The sequence below is a fragment of the Pleurodeles waltl genome, chromosome 7 (assembly GCF_031143425.1).
Source record: "Pleurodeles waltl isolate 20211129_DDA chromosome 7, aPleWal1.hap1.20221129, whole genome shotgun sequence".
In the NCBI taxonomy this organism is placed as follows: domain Eukaryota; kingdom Metazoa; phylum Chordata; class Amphibia; order Caudata; family Salamandridae; genus Pleurodeles; species Pleurodeles waltl.
In genome coordinates, this window is record NC_090446.1 from 944731655 (window position 1) to 944749531 (window position 17877).

A 17877-nucleotide genomic window follows, 5' to 3' on the forward strand; every position below is an offset into this window, starting at 1 on the left:
ACAACTAGATGCTGACTGCCCCGTTGCAGATCCTGATGCAGCTTACAGGCCTTTGCTCAGTTCTGAGGGTTGATGTCCTCCCGGGGTAAACCTGAAAGGCAGGCTTAGAGCTTCCCATGCTGTGCTCATAATATAACTTAGAGAGAACTTAATATAGTTGCACTATGATAGACTTATTCTTGTGCTTCACGCTCATCATTACTATTTTAATCCTACTGTGTTGTTTCGTTCTGGTTATCGCAGCTCATGCCTTACTATATAAAATGCAGTCGTTTTATTAAACCAATCTTTAAAACTTAAACTGCCTTTGTCATTTTTATATGAGACCGTACTGTGTATGAGAGCACCGGTTGTGACCTGAGTGACCACGACTTCCCTGGGAAGTAATAAGATGTCATGCGCTCGGCTGCCCAATTGTCCCTTCCCTTCGGGAGAGATAAGGCACTGCTAGTTAGCCGGAGCATAACCCTGATTTGGGGTGACAAGGGTCCTTCACCGTGAGTCAGACTTAGTCCCTCACACTGTGAACGATCTTGCCGCCCACAAATCCAGTAGTCTCATTAGGATAATGAGAGCCTATGCGACATGGCGCCGCCAACGTTTGGTCAGGCTCTAATTTTCGGGTCCCCCGGTATATCTCGGTTTCATATATAATATAATAATGATCCCTCAGTTCCGTATATGGAGGCGTCCATGGTACTGAGGTCTTCCGCCACCATTGCATAGTTGACCCTATTTTCAGCGGATGGTTGTTCAAGCTTGAACCTTAGAAAGGAAATAAACAAATCCCCTTTTGGTGTGCCTTCTCTGAGTTCATGGTGCTTTGCTGATGGCGAATCCCCAGGTAATACAAATTGCTCTAATCTGAGACAGCTGCTGTAGGAGGCTGGACTGGCTTGTAGTGAGTACCTAGGGGTTCTTGCACCTTGCACCAGGCCCAGTTATCCCTTATTAGTGTATAGGGTGTCTAGCAGCTTAGGCTGATAGATAATGGTAGCTTAGCAGAGCAGCTTAGGCTGAACTAGGAGACGTGTGAAGCTACTACAGTACCACTTAGTGTCATATGCACAATATCATAAGAAAACACAATACACAGTTATACTAAAAATAAAGGTACTTTATTTTTATGACAATATGCCAAAGTATCTTAGAGTGTACCCTCAGTGAGAGGATAGGAAATATACACAAGATATATATACACAATACCAAAAATATGCAGTATAGTCTTAGAAAACAGTGCAAACAATGTATAGTTACAATAGGATGCAATGGGAACACATAGGGATAGGGGCAACACAAACCATATACTCCAGAAGTGGAATGCGAACCACGAATGGACCCCAAACCTATGTGACCTTGTAGAGGGTCGCTGGGACTATTAGAAAATAGTGAGAGTTAGAAAAATAACCCTCCCCAAGACCCTGAAAAGTGAGTGCAAAGTGCACTAAAGTTCCCCTAAAGATAAAGAAGTCGTGTTAGAGGAATAATGCAGGAAAGACACAAACCAACAATGCACCAACGCTGGATTTCCAATCTGGGGTGCCTGTGGAACAAGGGGACCAAGTCCAAAAGTCACAAGCAAGTCGGAGATGGGCAGATGCCCAGGAAATGCCATGCAATGGGTGCAAAGAAGCTTCTACTGGACAGAAGAAGCTGCGGTTTCTGCAGGAACGCAAAAGGCTAGAGACTTCCCCTTTGGTGGACGGATCCCTCTCGCCGTGGAGAGTTGTGCAGAAGTGTTTTCCTGCCGAAAGAATGCCAACAAGCCTTGCTAGTTGCAAATCGTGCGGTTAACGTTTTTGGACACTGCTGTGGCCCAGGAGGGACCAGGAGGTCGCAAATTGGACCAGGAGGTAGAGGGGACGACGAGCAAGACAAGGAGTCCTCTTAGCAGCAGGTAGCACATGGAGAAGTGCCAGAAACAGGCACTAAGAGGATGCGTGAAATGGTGCTCACCCGAAGTTACACAAAGGAGTCCCACGTCGCCGGAGACCAACTTAGAAAGTCGTGCAATGCAGGTTAGAGTGCCATGGACCCAGGCTTGGCTGTGCACAAAGGATTTCCACCGGAAGTGCACAGGGGCCGGAGTAGCTGAAAAAGTCGCGGTTCCCAGCAATGCACTCTAGCGAGGTGAGGCAAGGACTTACCTCCACCAAACTTGGACTGAAGAGTCACTGGACTGTGGGGGTCACTTGGACAGAGTTGCTGGATTCGAGGGACCTCGCTCGTCGTGCTGAGAGGAGACCCAAGGGACTGGTAATGCAGCTTTTTGGTGCCTGCGGTTGCAGGGGGAAGATTCCGTCTACCCACAGGAGATTTCTTCGGAGCTTCTAGTGCAGAGAGGAGGCAGACTACCCCCACAGCATGCACCACCAGGAAAACAGTCGAGAAGGCGGCAGGATCAGCGTTACAGAGTTGCAGTAGTCGTCTTTGCTACTATGTTGCAGTTTTGCAGGCTTCCAGCGCAGTCAGCAGTCGATTCCTTGGCAGAAGGTGAAGAGAGAGATGCAAAGGAACTCGGCTGAGCTCTTGCATTCGTTATCTAAAGTTTCCCCAGAGACAGAGACCCTAAATAGCCAGAAAAGAGGGTTTGGCTACCTAGGAGAGAGGATAGGCTAGCAACACCTGAAGGAGCCTATCACAAGGAGTCTCTGACGTCACCTGGTGGCACTGGCCACTCAGAGCAGTCCAGTGTGCCAGCAGCACCTCTGTTTCCAAGATGGCACAGGTCTGGAGCACACTGGAGGAGCTCTGGACACCTCCCAGGGGAGGTGCAGGTCAGGGGAGTGGTCACTCCCCTTTCCTTTGTCCAGTTTCGCACCAGAGCAGGGCTAAGGGGTCCCCTGAACCGGTGTAGACTGGCTTATGCAGAATTGGGCACATCTGTGCCCAAGAAAGCATTTCCAGAGGCTGGGGGAGGCTACTCCTCCCCTGCCTTCACACCATGTTCCAAAGGGAGAGGGTGTAACACCCTCTCTCAGAGGAAGTCCTTTGTTCTGCCATCCAGGGCCAGGCCTGGCTGGACCCCAGGAGGGCAGATGCCTGTCTGAGGGGTTGGCAGCAGCAGCAGCTGCAGTGAAACCCCAGGAAGGGCAGTTTGGCAGTACCAGGGTCTGTGCTACAGACCACTGGGATCATGGGATTGTGCCAACTATGCCAGGATGGCATAGAGGGGGCAATTCCATGATCATAGACATGTTACATGGCCATATTCGGAGTTACCATTGTGAAGCTACATATAGGTAGTGACCTATATGTAGTGCACGCGTGTAATGGTGTCCCCGCACTCACAAAGTCAGGGAAATTGGCCCTGAACAATGTGGGGGCACCTTGGCTAGTGCCAGGGTGCCCTCACACTAAGTAACTTGGCACCTAACCTTTACCAGGTAAAGGTTAGACATATAGGTGACTTATAAGTTACTTAAGTGCAGTGTAAAATGGCTGTGAAATAACGTGGACGTTATTTCACTCGAGCTGCAGTGGCAGGCCTGTGTAAGAATTGTCAGAGCTCCCTATGGGTGGCAAAAGAAATGCTGCAGCCCATTGGGATCTCCTGGAACCCCAATACCCTGGGTACCTCAGTACCATATACTAGGGAATTATAAGGGTGTTCCAGTAAGCCAATGTAAATTGGTAAAATTGGTCACTAGCCTGTTAGTGACAATTTGTACAGAGAGAGCATAACCACTGAGGTTCTGGTTAGCAGAGCCTCAGTGAGACAGTTAGGCACCACACAGGGAACACATACATATAGGCCACAAACTTATGAGCACTGGGGTCCTGACTAGCAGGGTCCCAGTGACACATAACAAACATACTGAAAACACAGGGTTTTCACTATGAGCACTGGGCCCTGGCTAGCAGGATCCCAGTGAGACAGTGAAACCACCCTGACATACACTCACAAACAGGCCAAAAGTGGGGGTAACAAGGCTAGAAAGAGGCTACTTTCTCACAGCTGCTCACAGCACATTTGCTAGCACACGGCCTCACGGCCCAGGGTGGTCCAGTCACATTTGTGGTGTACGCTCACGCAGCCTATAGAACAGAACTTTTCTACTCTGGGTCACATTTTCAGCAGTTGATGGGAACACACATGCATTCCATACATATACAGTAGCGAACGCGCCTGGACAATACAGGGCGTACGCATATTTAGAGATACCTCTATCTTATCAAGACCATAATAATTGGCTTGATGGCGCCCTACCTCATACAATATTACTAGTGAGGTTAGGTCCCCTGAGCAATGACGGTCCGACCTGGCCTTTATTGGCCACCTATACACCGCATCCTGCAGCTGCGAATATAGTGGTGGTTGAGGTTTGACGCTTATATACTGACTTAACAGCAATATATAGGCGCTTAGTACAATTTGTGATGCAGACACTAAATACAAACCCAGCGCATGCTGCTCCAGCGCAACCACATGCAGTAACACCAGGTATTAATCCGGTGACTGTACATTCAATTATGGGTAAGGTCCCAGCCAAACGAGAGGAGACTCCGTTTTGGCTGGCACAGAAAATTAATACGCTGGAGGCGGTATTTCCCCATACAGGACCTCAGGACAAACATAGGATATTAACCATGTATTTACCCTTTGGGATGGTTCCCACAGTGGAACTTTGTAATACATGGGGCACATGTTTGCCGTGCTCTATACCACAGCACATGGTACACCTACACTGGCTAACCTACCGAAGTGCTTAAACAGATTCAAGATGAAGCTGCCCCGGCCTTAGATTTAGGAATGCAACTGACAGGCAATTTTGCCACGGTTTCTTCAATGATCCTAAGCAATCTTAAAGGGGAAGCAGTTGCGCTTGCAGTGCGCATGCGTCTTCGTGACATTCCGCAACAAGATCAGGAGCGGGAACTGCCTAACATAACAGCGGAAACATATTCCAGTATTGGTCGAGATAGCATGGGGGCTAGACCACAAAAACCTCAGATTCAGGGGAAAATTACTAAAGATAGCACAAAACAGCAACCTGAGGGTACTAAGAAGCGCTGGGAGAAAAAACAACAAACACCTAAAAGGAGAGGGGAGAATCTCCGTGTACGGAGACCCCGCAGAATAGATATAGGTGGTCATTACAACCCTGGCGGACGGTGTTAAAGCGGCGGTAAGACTGCCAACAGGCCAGCAGTAAAAAATGTGGAATTACGACCGTGGTGGAAACCACCAACAAAGACAGCAACTTTAACACTCCGACCGCCACGGCGGTACAAACAAACAACTTGGCGGTCACCGCCAACAGACAGGCGGAGGACAAAGTACTGCCCACAGTATCACAACCTACCAATCCGCCACCTTTTCCCGGGCGGATTCACCGTGGACAAAAACACGGCGGAAACAGGACTTCGAAGGGAAAACGCTCACCTCTACACACCCCACGAGAAACCAGGACGCCATGGAACCAGAGCTGCAGATCCTGCCAGCCCTTATCTTCTTGCTCCTCTACCAGGAGCACGAACGCCTGCGGCGAAGACCACAGTGAGTACTGCACCTATGACACAGGGAAGGGCGGAGGGAAAAAACAGGGACACACACATGCAACACCCCCACCCCCACCCAGGACAACACACACACTAATACATCATGATACATTATAGTTACACCCCCCAACACCCTCCCCCCGGAAGAATGCAAAGACCAAAGAAAATGAGTGTAACCATTGTAATATATTAAAATGCAGTACGCAAAAATATACATATATACACTATTAACAAAATATACACCAAGAATAGTAGTCCAGGTAGTGCTCCATTGAAGTCAGTGGAACACTGGGCCCACATGGTATGGGCGAGGCCCACACAAGATCCCCGACCATGACGGAGAGAGCACTGCAGGGGCAGCAGATAGCAATAAAACAGGCACCTCAGAGGGAGGGAAAGGGGGGGCACCTCAGCCGGTTGAGGTCACGATGCCAAATCCACGAGGGGGCCACATGCCCACTGTTCAATCCTGGGGAGTGCAAAGCCACAGTCTCTTAAGTCTCTACAGTGGGTAGGTTGCCCACTGTTCAATCCTGGGGAGTGCAAAGCCACAGTCTCTCAAGTGGATGACAGTCTCCACTGGTTCTGGAGGTGGCTTGGTGCCCAGAGTGCTTCATCCTGCCAAGGACTGAGGTAGTGGATGTATCTCTCCACTGGTTCTGGAGGGGGCCTTGTGCCCAGAGTGCTTCATCCTGCCAAGGACTGAGGTAGTGGATGTATCTCTCCACTGGTTCTGGAGGGGGCCTTGTGCCCAGAGTGCTTCATCCTGCCAAGGACTGAGGTAGTGGATATATCTCTCCACTGGTTCTGGAGGGGGCTTGGTGCCCAGAGTGCTTAATCCTGCTCGTGACGGACTCAGTAGCGTCAGTGCTCTTGGCGCTCATGGGCCAGCTGTGTATGTGGAGGCGGTGCCCTGTTCAGCGGTGCTTGTGGGGGCGGTGCCCTGTTCAGCAGTGCTTGTGGCGGCGGTGCCCTGTTCAGCAGTGCTTGTGGCGGCGGTGCCCTGTTCAGCGGTGCTTGTGGCGCCGGTGCCCTGTTCAGCGGTGCTTGTTGCGAAGGGGTCCTATGCAGTGACTCAGCTGCTGGCGGTCCTTCATGGCCCAACGGGGCTGGTGCTGCCGTTCCTGTCTGGGCCAGCGGGGCTGGTGCTGGCGATCCTGTCTGGCCCAGCGGATCTGGTGCTGGCGGTCCTGTCTGGCCCAGCGGGGCTGGTGCTGGCGGTCCTGTCCTGGGCAGCAGGGCTGGTGGCGGTGGCCTCTTGGGCAGCAGGGCAGGTGCTGGCGGTGGCCTCCTGGGCAGCGGTGATGATGGCGGTGGCCTCCTGGGAAGCGGGGATGATGGCAGTGGCCTCCTGGGAAGCAGGGATGATGGCAGTGGCCTCCTGGGCAGCGGGGATGATGGCGGTGGCCTCAGCGGGGATGATGGCGGTGCCTCCTGGGCAGCGGGGATGATGGCGGTGGCCTCCTGGGCAGCAGGGATGATGGCAGTTCTCTCCGCCGTGCTGCTCTTCCCAGACCTGCTGACTTTCTTGTGGGCCTTCCCCACCTTGGAAGTTGTTGCAGCTGACTCCACACTCCTACCTGTACCCCTGGGAGCGGATTTGGTGGCTGGAGTCTACCCCCTCTCCAGCCGGGCACTGGCCAACTTTTGATGCTTCACAGGTTGGGGACTGTCCGTGCTGTGGCTCCGTGCCACACTGGCTGCCCTGGTGGCCGGTGCACTCCATATTCCGGTGACTACAGGCACCACTGGTCCCGCAGATGTTGTGGCTGAGGTGCTAGGTTGGGACCTGGAGAGTCGGGCCCTAGGAGACGGACGGGGTGGGGGAGGTGTGGGAAAGAGGTCAAGGTTGGACAGGAAGAGTTTTTGGGAAACACTGGGACGGGTAGCTGGAGGGGGTTTGGGAGTGGAGGAAGAGGTTGTCATGGTAGGAGGTGTTCGTTTGGTGAATTGGGGTGAAGGTGCATGCGCTGGAGGCTGTCGCGAGGTGGATGGTTGTTGGGTGGGTGTGTGCTTGCGTTTGTGTATCTTGGGAGGTGGCATCACAGACACACTGGGAGAGGACACAGGGGACGTGTGAATGGCAGTGGGGGTGGTGACTGAACATGATTGGGGTGTGGTGGTGTGTGTGCAGGTGATGGCAGTAGTGGCTGTAGATGTAGTGCATGCAGGTGTGAGTGTAGACGAGACTGGGAGGGAGGAGGGAGACGAGGAGAAGGGGGACACAGTGGAGGCAGTGGATGTTGATGTGTCTGTATGTGTGTGATGCTCGCGTGAGTGCCTGTGGGATGTGTGGTGCTTATGTTTGCCTGAGCTTCCTTTGTGCGACGTGTGTACATGCTGGTCTGAAGGTGTGCTTGGAATAGGCTGAGGTAGAGGGGATTGGGTCTGGGTGGAGGAAGTTGGAGGGGGGAGGCTAGACACAGGGACAATGGCTGCCCTCAGTGCTGAGGCCAGAGTCTGAAAAGCTCGCTGAAGGGCCGCCTGACCAGAATGAATGCCCTCCAGGAATGCATTTGTGTGTTGCAACTGCCTTTCTACACCCTGGATGACATTCAAAATGGTAGACTGCCCAACAGTGAGGTACCTGAGGAGGTCAATTGCCTCCTCACTGAGGGCAGCAGGGGTGACTGGGGCAGGGGCTGAGGTGCCTGGGGCGAAGGTGATGCCCACCCTCCTGGGTGAGCGGGCATGGGGAAAAGGCTGAGGGGCTGCTGGGAGGGCACTGCTGGTAAGGGGGTTGGCGGCTTTACCTGTAGATGCGGGGGGCACAGATGTTGCCGCCACCAGAAGGGAGCTCCCATCAGAGGAGGAGTCCGTGTCACTGGTGTCAGCTCCTGTCCCCGCCATGGAGCTCCCCTCGCCCTCCGTCCCACTGGTGAACTCCGAGTCCATTGTCTCACCCTCCAGGGCCATGTGGGATGCAGCTCCCTCCTGCTGTGGTGCCACTGCTCCTCTGCCTGATGATGCCAATGCACACAAGAACAGGGAGACCACAAAAAGGGGGGGGCGACAGAAGAAAGACATGTTGAATGCATGCATTACCGCTACCGTTGGCGGACACGACAGACACAGAACCCCCCCGCACTACGCCGCGTACTTGGGCTCCACTGTTCAATCCCTGGGACATGGCCTACTTGGCACTGTACACAGGTGGGGTGCCACAAGGTCTGCCAGAATAAGGGGACCATGCCTACTAAACTCGCCCTGGCCTAGGTAAACCCACAGCCCACCTCCCCCACCCAGACACCTCCACTGGGCGCAAAATCAGCAGAATGAGAGTGTACTCACCCCTTTGTGGCTGCTGTGATGCCCCCAAGCGCCCATCCAACTCCAGGTACGCCACCGCCAGGATCCTGAACATCAGGGGGGTCATGGTGCGACGGGCACCCCTCCCACATTGGGAGGCCATCCCCAGCTGGGCCTCCGCTGTCTTCTTGCTCCAGCGGCGAATGTCCTCTCATCTCTTACAGCAGTGGGTGCTCCGTCTGTGGTAGACCCCCAGGGTCCGGACGTCCTTGGCGAGGGCATGCCAAAAATCTTTTTTCTGGTGGGCGCTGACCTACATGAATTGTGCAGGGGGAAAAGAAAAGTAATTACCAAATGCACCGTCACAGTCATTGGCCTCCATTCCTACCCTTGCCATGATGCACATGCACTCACCGTCGTTTCATGCACGCCTCAATCCCCCCCCCCCAGCTTTCATCCACCCCACTCCACACAAGCATAGCCCATATAGCATGCTCCCAGTGTATTTACCTGTTTGTTTGGAGGACCGTAGAGTAGCGTGTAATGGGGAGGACATCGTCATTGGCTCCTGAGACCCATAGGGTCCAATGTTAACCAATGCAGCATTGCGCCGCGGTCTTCGACCGCCTACCGCGACGGTGTACAACACCAGCGCAGTTACCTCACATCCCATTGTCCCACTTTACAGGTCAGGCAGCCGCCATTTCAGTGGCCCACATGGCTTAATTTTTAACTGCGTCACACATACCTAGGCCTAGCCTCAACACACATACAGGCAAATTTTCAGATTATGATTCGTGTTCTGTGTAAGCTGTGGGTATGTACCTCTGAGTTGTTTGACTCTGTGCTCGCTGTTGTCCTTCATAGGCACCGTCCGCTGGGATATGTGAGGAGATGGCAGCATCCTCCGGTGTACAGACCGCTGGTGGACCTGTCGACAATGGAGGAAAGACATGTGATCATCACCTACAGGCTTGACCGTGCCAAAATCCTGGAACTGTGTGCCCAGCTGGAGCCAGACCTGATGTCAGCTATCCGCCATCCCACAGGAATCCCTCCACAAGTGCAGGTGCTGTCAGTACTCCATTTCCTTGCAAGTGGGTCATTTCAAACAACAGTGGCCATAGCATCAGGGATGTCCCAGCCTATGTTTTCCAACGTGTTGTCCAGAGTGTTGTCTGCCCTGCTGAAACACATGCAGAGCTACGTCGTTTTCCCTCAGGTGGAGGATTTGCCTACAGTGAAAAGAGACTTCTATGCCCTGGGACATATCCCCAACATCATAGGTGCCATTGATGGGACACATGTGGCTTTGGTACCCCCCCCCCCCGCAGGAGTGAACAGGTGTACAGAAACCGGAAGAGTTATCATTCCATGAATGTGCAGATGGTGTGTTTGGCAGATCAGTACATCTCCCATGTGAATGCCAAGTTCCCTGGCTCAGTGCATGACGCCTACATCCTGTGGAATAGCAGCATCCCTTATGTGATTGGTCAACTCCAGAGGCACTGTGTGTGGCCATTAGGCGAGCACCTGGAAGCAAGTCAGTGGGAATGGTTGTCTAGGTCTGGGGATATCCCTCAGGTTAGTGTGTGTCTAACAGTTGTCCCTCGCCACTTGCAGGTGAGTCTGCTTACCCCAACCTGTCATGGCTACTGACCCCAGTGAGGAATCCCAGGACAAGGGCAGAGGAACGCTACAATGAGGCCCATGGGAAAACTCGGCGGATAATAGAGCGGACCTTCGGCCTCCTGAAGGCCAGGTTCAGGTGCTTCCATATGACAGGTGGATCCCTATTCTACTCACCAAAGAAGGTGTGCCAGATCATCTTGGCCTGCTGTATGCTTCACAACTTAGCTTTGCGACGACAGGTGCCTTTTCTGCAGGAGGATGGTCCAGATGGCGGTGTTGTTGCAGCTGTGGAGCCTGTGGACAGTAAAGACGAGGAAGCAGAAGAAGAGGACATGGACAACAGGAACTCAGTGATCCTGCAATATTTCCAGTGAGACACAGGTAAGAATACAAACCTGCCTACTACATGTACTTTAACACTACTACCTCTCCACTGTCTGTTGTTTTCACCCAGTGTATGGTCACTGAGTTGTCACTTTCCCTTACGATTTCACAGATGTGTGTCCCACTGTGTGACATCTGCTTTGTTTCCACATGGACTAGAGCTGTGTGACATAGGTATGTTGACATTACAATTGAAAGAGCATTTTGCCACTGTAATTGCTAATACACTATTTCAAAATCACAGACTGACTCCAGATTGTTTCGTGCTTCAAGGGTGTTTATTTAAGTGCTCAATATTGGAGGGGGTTGTAAAATGGTGAGGGGTGGTGGTGGAGGAATGTCCATGGCAGAGTCCAGTCTAGTAGTCTCACAGGTGCATTGTCCAAATGGGCATAGGAAGTGGAGGTGGGGCAGTTTGAGGATGGACAGGGTGACAAGGTGGGACAGAAGGATGACAATCAGGGTGGTCTCATTTCTTGGCGGGGGTCTTGGCATCGTTCTCTGTCTTTGTCCTGATTCTCAGGGACCGTTTGTGGGGTGGATCTCCCTCTGCAGGGGGTGGGGTGCTGGTGTGGTGGTCCTGTGCCAGTGCCTCCTGTCCACTAGCGCCGGCGGAGGTGGTGGGCAGTTCATCGTCCATGCTAGTGTCAGGGGCCCCTTGTTGTGCCACAGTGTCCCTCCTGGTGTTGAGTACTTCCTTCAGCACCCCTACGATGGTGCCCAGGGTGGAATTGATGGCTCTGAGTTCCTCCCTGAAGCCCAAATACTGTTCCTCCTGCAGGCGCTGGGTCTCCTGAAACTTGGCCAGTACCGTTGCCATCGTCTCCTGGGAGTGGTGGTAGGCTCCCATGATGGAGGAGAGGGCCTCGTGGAGAGTGGGTTCCCTTGGCCTGTCCTCCCAGTTCCCCTGTGTTCCTGGGCTTCGGACCCCTGGACCGTGTGCCCACTACCACTGCCCCTAGGTCCCTGTTGTTGTTGGGGTGGTGGGTTATCCTGGGTTCCCTGTAGTGGTGGACACACTGCTGCTTGACATGTCCTGGGGACAGAGGTATGGGCCCGCTGGGTGGGTGCTGTGCTGGTGTTTCCAGAGGGGGGAAGGTTTGTAGTGGCCTGTGACTGTGTGAGGGGAACCAACTGTCCAGAGGTCCCCGATGGGCTGGGCTGGTCATCTAGATCCAGTTGGACAGAGCTGCTGTCATCACTGTGGGCCTCTTCTGTTGGTGGTGTGGACATGTGTGGACCCTCCTGTCCAGTGACATTGGGTAGGGGTCCTGCAGGGGTTTAAAAGGATGTTTATTACATCTGTGTGTGCCATGGTGTGCAATAGGTGGGTGTCCTTGTACCCCAGTGCTTGCATTCCTGTGTGGGACCTTGTGTGATGGTGGTTTAGGGGGGTGTATGGGTATGTGCAGTGGCCATGCTTTGGTGATGGGTGCCCATGCTTTGTTGTTGCATGCAGGGCTTGGTGTTGGAATGGGTGGGTTGTGATAGTGGGACATTGGTGAGGAGTAGGAGTGATGGGGTGAGGGTGAGGGTGGGGGTATGTGATGGCATGTAGGTAGGGTGGGGATGTAATAGTAAAGCTTTGACTTACCAGAGTCCATTCCTCCATCTACTCCTGCAAGGCCCTCAGGATGCAGAATCGCCAAGACCTGGTCCTCCCCATTCTGTTAGTTGTTGGGGAGGAGGTGGGGGTCCGCCACCAGTCCGCTGAACCGCAAGGTGGTGTCTTGAGACCACGGAACGCACCTTCCCCCATAGGTCGTTCCACCTCTTCCTGATGTCATCCCTATTTCTTGGGTGCTGTCCCACTGCGTTGACCCTGTCCACTATTCTTAGCCATAGCTCCATCTTCCTAGCAAGGGAGGTGTGCTGCACCTGTGATCCGAATAGCTGTGGCTCAACCCGGACGATTTTCTCCACCATGACCCTGAGCCCCTCCTCAGAGAACCTGGGGTGTCTTTGCTGTGCCATGGGGTGGTGTGGGTGATGTGTGGAGTGGTGTGTGCAGTGATAAGTGGGGTGCTATTTAGTGGTGTGTTGTGTGAGGTGCGTGGAAGTAATGTGGGTGATGGTATTGTGTGCCTGTGGATGCTTGGTAGTTGTTTGTAGTGTCTCTCTCTGGCCGTCTCTCGGTACTTGTGGTCGTAGGGGTTTGTGGGTGATGTGGGTGTGTGTTTTATATTGTATTGGGTGTGTGGGAATGGTGTGTGTATGTGTATTAGGTGTGTGTATTTTGAAATGTCCAATGTAGTCTTGTTTTGTAAAAGTGTGTGTATTTTGAGTGAAGCGGTGTGTACCGCCAATGGAATACAGCAGTTGAAAGACCGCCGCCTGGATTCGTGTGTCGTGATAGTGTGGGTGTATTTCTGTTGGCGTGACGGTGGAGGTTTTGTTTTCACCAGTTTATCACTGAACTTTGGTGTGGCTGACTTGTGTGGGTCTCTGAATTTTGGCGGATTCGGTGCTGTGGGTCATAATAGCTGTGGCGGAATTCCGCGGCCGTGTTGGTGTGTTGGCGGTCTTCTGCACGGCTGTAAGCGGCATTTACCGCCAATGTTGTAATGAGAGCCATAATCTCAGAAATAGGGATAATATGAAGACGCCTGACAGATATCAATATACTGATACACGCCAATCTCGTTCCTTTCAGGACTCATCGGAAATGAGAGAGGTGAGCGGACAGAGCGGAGACCAGAGTACGTGAAGCCGAAACAGGACTCACAACGCTCTTCTGAGGTTTCTGTCAAGAAGGAAGAGAAACCAGTACAACAAAAACAACAGTTTAAAAAGAAAAAGGTGGCAGCAGTCTCAGTTAGACATGCCACTCAGGAAGAGGGTTCTCTTGAAGAACAAGACATGAGCTCTGGCTCTGCTAGACAGCGCGGCAGAGGTCACAATAGTTCACCGGAATCTTCTAGAGCATCTGGAGGTGAAAGCAACTGATGACTTCAGCCAAGTCGAAACAGCAGACATGCGTGTCTCCGAACCCGATAGGGTGTACACAGTAACTTTGCAGTTGGAAGGGGACATTGAACGCACTATACGCGCAATCTTTTGGGATTGTGTAGTTAAGATATATGACATTTTGCTGGCTGAGCAGTATTGGCCGCCAGATTTTGTCCGCACCTGCCCAGCTGGGGAGGGGGTTATTAGACCTTCCTTCTCGCCCCTTGTTCCAGAGGAACTCGCTGAGTCCTATTCTATGAAATGGGCGCTCGCACAGGCACCCGCGTTATATCGAAATCACGTGGGGTGGGATAGGGATTCTCCATATCATGTAATTCCTATTAAAGGTGAGCCTCAACCACAACCGCAGTTTCCCATAAAACATGAAGCAAGGGCACCGGTGAGAGAAATACTTACACAATTAGAATACCAGGGGGTAATTGAACCCTGTGTCTCACCGATGAATAATCCCTTATTCCCTGTAGCTAAACCGGACCATTTGTATCAAATAGTCTTAGACTACAGACATCTGAATGGACATGCACGCACATATGCTATACAAAATTCACATAGCACTGCACTAATGGGCAACATTGTGCGGAAGAAATATAAAACAACCTTGGATATCTCAAATGGATTCTTCTGCCAGAATATAGCCCCTGAAAGCAGGGATTTAACCAGCTTTAGCGCACTAGGCTCCCAGAAAAAAAATCTGTTGTTTGCCTCAGGGGTATAAGAACAGCCCAGGACTGTTTACAGCTTTTGTGACTGATATTTTGCACGAGCTCGACCCTGAAGCGTATATCATGTGGATGATATATATCTCACAGATGACGGGTTGCTACAACATTTAAGACGGGTAGCCCGCATTGTTGCAGGATTTGCCGAAATCTGCTACAAATTGAACTTTAAAAAATTGAAAATTACCTTCCTCAGCGTCATATTCCTGGGATATGAGCTGTCGAGTGAAGGTAAGAACCTAGCGCCACAATTTTTAGAAAACTTTGCACAATTGCAACCACCAAATACGATTAAGAAACTCTAATCATTGTTGGGCTTTCTAAATTTTTGCAGAACATACATTCCTGATTATGCTACACGCATAAAACCTTTATATGAATTAATACATCCTGATTTTTTGAGCAAATCTGGACAATTGAACATACACATACTCTTCGGGAGTTACAAGCATAGATGCTAGCAGCAAAACATCTACACAAACGGGACAATAGGACACATTTGGTCATCAGGGTGATAGCTGGGGCCATTGGGTTTACTTATGTCACATTTAATGAAGGTGAGACAGTCCCAATAGCATACAAATCACACTTGTATTCAGCTGCTGAACAACGATTTGCACCCACAGAGAAAATTCTCACTGCTGTACAGATGGCTGTTCTTAAAGAAAGACCTCTGGCCCAGGGAAAACGCATTATTGTTGTTTCTCCTGTTCCGGCTCTTAAGGCTGTTACAAAAGCTAGCGTCCCGAACGCAAAAGCACTCCACCCAAGATGGATACAATGTGCCACGTCATTGACAGCCACTGATGTAGACTACTTTTTTGACCCAAAAGTACAAACTCAGGAATTTCTACAATATGAAGTTGAATATCCAGTTCCCGCTGACACATTGCCTATTGCCCAATATCAGGTAGTCATGTACACCAATGGCTCTGCGCAACCAGCGATAGGAAAATAACGTCAATATTCTGCTGCGTATGCAGTAGTGAGCGGCTATATGGAGGGGGAGAAATTGTGCCCCCAACATACTTATACCCAGACCTTAGGGAATTCTACTGCACAATTGGCTGAGCTAAAAGCTCTACTAATGGCACTGGAACATACGGATCCGACGCAGTACACACTGATTGTTTGTGATTCGTATTATTGCGTCCAGTCTTTTTTCAAATACTTACATTACTGGCGCTTGAATGGGTTCAGAGATTCAAAAGACAACACCATTAAACACAGAGTACTGTGGGGGAAGATAGCAGACCTGAAAGAGACGCTACCCAAAGTCCATGTTGTGCATACACTTGGACACCAGCGCGTTGGAATACACGTTGCTGGTAATACTTTGGCTGATGAAGCAGCAAAGTTGGCAGTGGCAGTTGCCACTGTAGCTGCAGTGACTCGTTCGAGTACCAAACCAGACACGGAGATTTTGGCTGCCATAAGAGCTACGGTTGATGGCAAGCCTTATCCAAAAGGATTTCCGAATAAATATCAATATTTTATGGGAAGTATGCTGAACGCTGAAGTTAAAATTCCTGGCGTAGGCGTACGTGACATCCCCAATAAAAATGTAAGACCACAATTGATTAAAGCAGTGCATGAGGGGGTGGCATCTGCACATGCAGGCGTGGCAGCTACAATTTCACTATTACAGGCCTGCTACTGGTGGCCTGGTCTCTATAAAGAGGCCAAGCAGTATGTCCTTTGTTGTGACATCTGTCAAAAAATTTAAGTTTCACCAGCTAAGCGCCCGCCGCAGACACCCCTCTTAATCTCAAACAGACCCTTACAATGTGTGTACTTGGATCATTGTGGTCCATTAACAATGGATAGTGCATACAAATATATCATAGTCATTGTTGATTCTTGCTCCAGATTTGTGTGGGTGTGGCCACAACGCTCGGCTGACGCTCAGACTGTTATTAAAGATTTGCGAGTCTTTGTCGGTATATATGCAGTTGCGGTATTCCATTCGGACCAGGGCCCTGCTTTCACCTCAAGGGCATTCAGGGACACCATGGCTTCATTGTGGGTCTAGCTCCAGTACTCGTCCCCATTTCATCCTGAGGGAAATTCTGTTGTGGAGCGATTAAACTGCGATTTAAAGCAATCCTTAACAGCCAGAGTCTTAGGTACGGGTCATAGTTGGCTAGCCCACCTGTATGGAGTTCAGAGAGCACTAAATAACCTGCCTAGAAGGTCCCTGGGGGGTCGTACTTCATATGAGTGCCTGTTCGGAACACAAATGTTTGTTCCGGATCTTGATGGTCCTGGTGTGGAGGTGGCGGAGACACCTTTTGACATAAATGATCGTGTCACTGTTTTACAGGAATTACAGCAGTTCTGTGACGATAACTCTTCTGACTGAAAGTGCTGCCTCCACGGGAATTAAGGATGTGCCAGTAACACCTACCGGCTGGATTCCCAGGGTTGGGGATCTTGTGCGTGAAAAGGTCGCAGTAAAAAAATAATTTGGCCCTTCTTATCGTGCACCAGTCCCTGTGTTGGGGATACACGGTACGAGAACTGTGATTTTGCCACCATTGCCAGGTGCCAAAGAAAATCGCTTTGTTTCCATTAACAATGTCAAGTTACAACATGTGGCCGATTCTACACAGCCGACCAAGAGGAACTTCTAGTAGTTCCCGAATCCCTCTCACTACTGGAGAAGACATTCCGTTTCAAGTTGTTTATACCAACACTGTTGCCTCTCCGAGCTTGGGGAGGGTGGATGATGAGCTCGCATTAGTTCCATTAACAACGACCAATTTAGAAACATTTGATCGAGTCACCATGAATAAGGACGTGACGGATGGTACTGTCCACACGATACCGACGCGAGAAACACCAACTCCTCCATTGACTGCGGCAACGCCTTTTGCACGAAATGCCTCTGGTTATTTTGCCGACAACAACGATGGTCTATCAGACTCGTTTGCCTCTTCAACTACTGACCTGTCAGGTCCACGTAAGCTGATGCGTTGGCTTAAAGATACGTATTTTGTTTTTCCATGGAACTATTTATTGGCTTTTATTGACTGTGCTGGCGTTTTTTCTTTGGATTGGGTTTGTCATTACCTTTTTTCTGTTGATACATGCTCATTTTCTTCCTGAGAGATCAGCGGTTGAACAGGTGGAGGAGGTGTTGAAACCACATTTTTCCTCACATAGGGTTCGGAGAGACTTGTCCATTGTGAACATTTCTGCAGAACCAATTCCTGATGGGATTGTGTGGGATAAAGTCATGTTTGATATATACGGTCCCACTGAAATAATTCAAATACCGTATGTACTAAAATTGTCTATGAATGATATTAGCAATACCAGGCACTGTATCTGATGATTGGGATGTGAAAACAGTTGACTCAATGATGACAGAATTGCAATATTACACTGTCTATGAAAATGAAGATGTTTACCGGTTTAG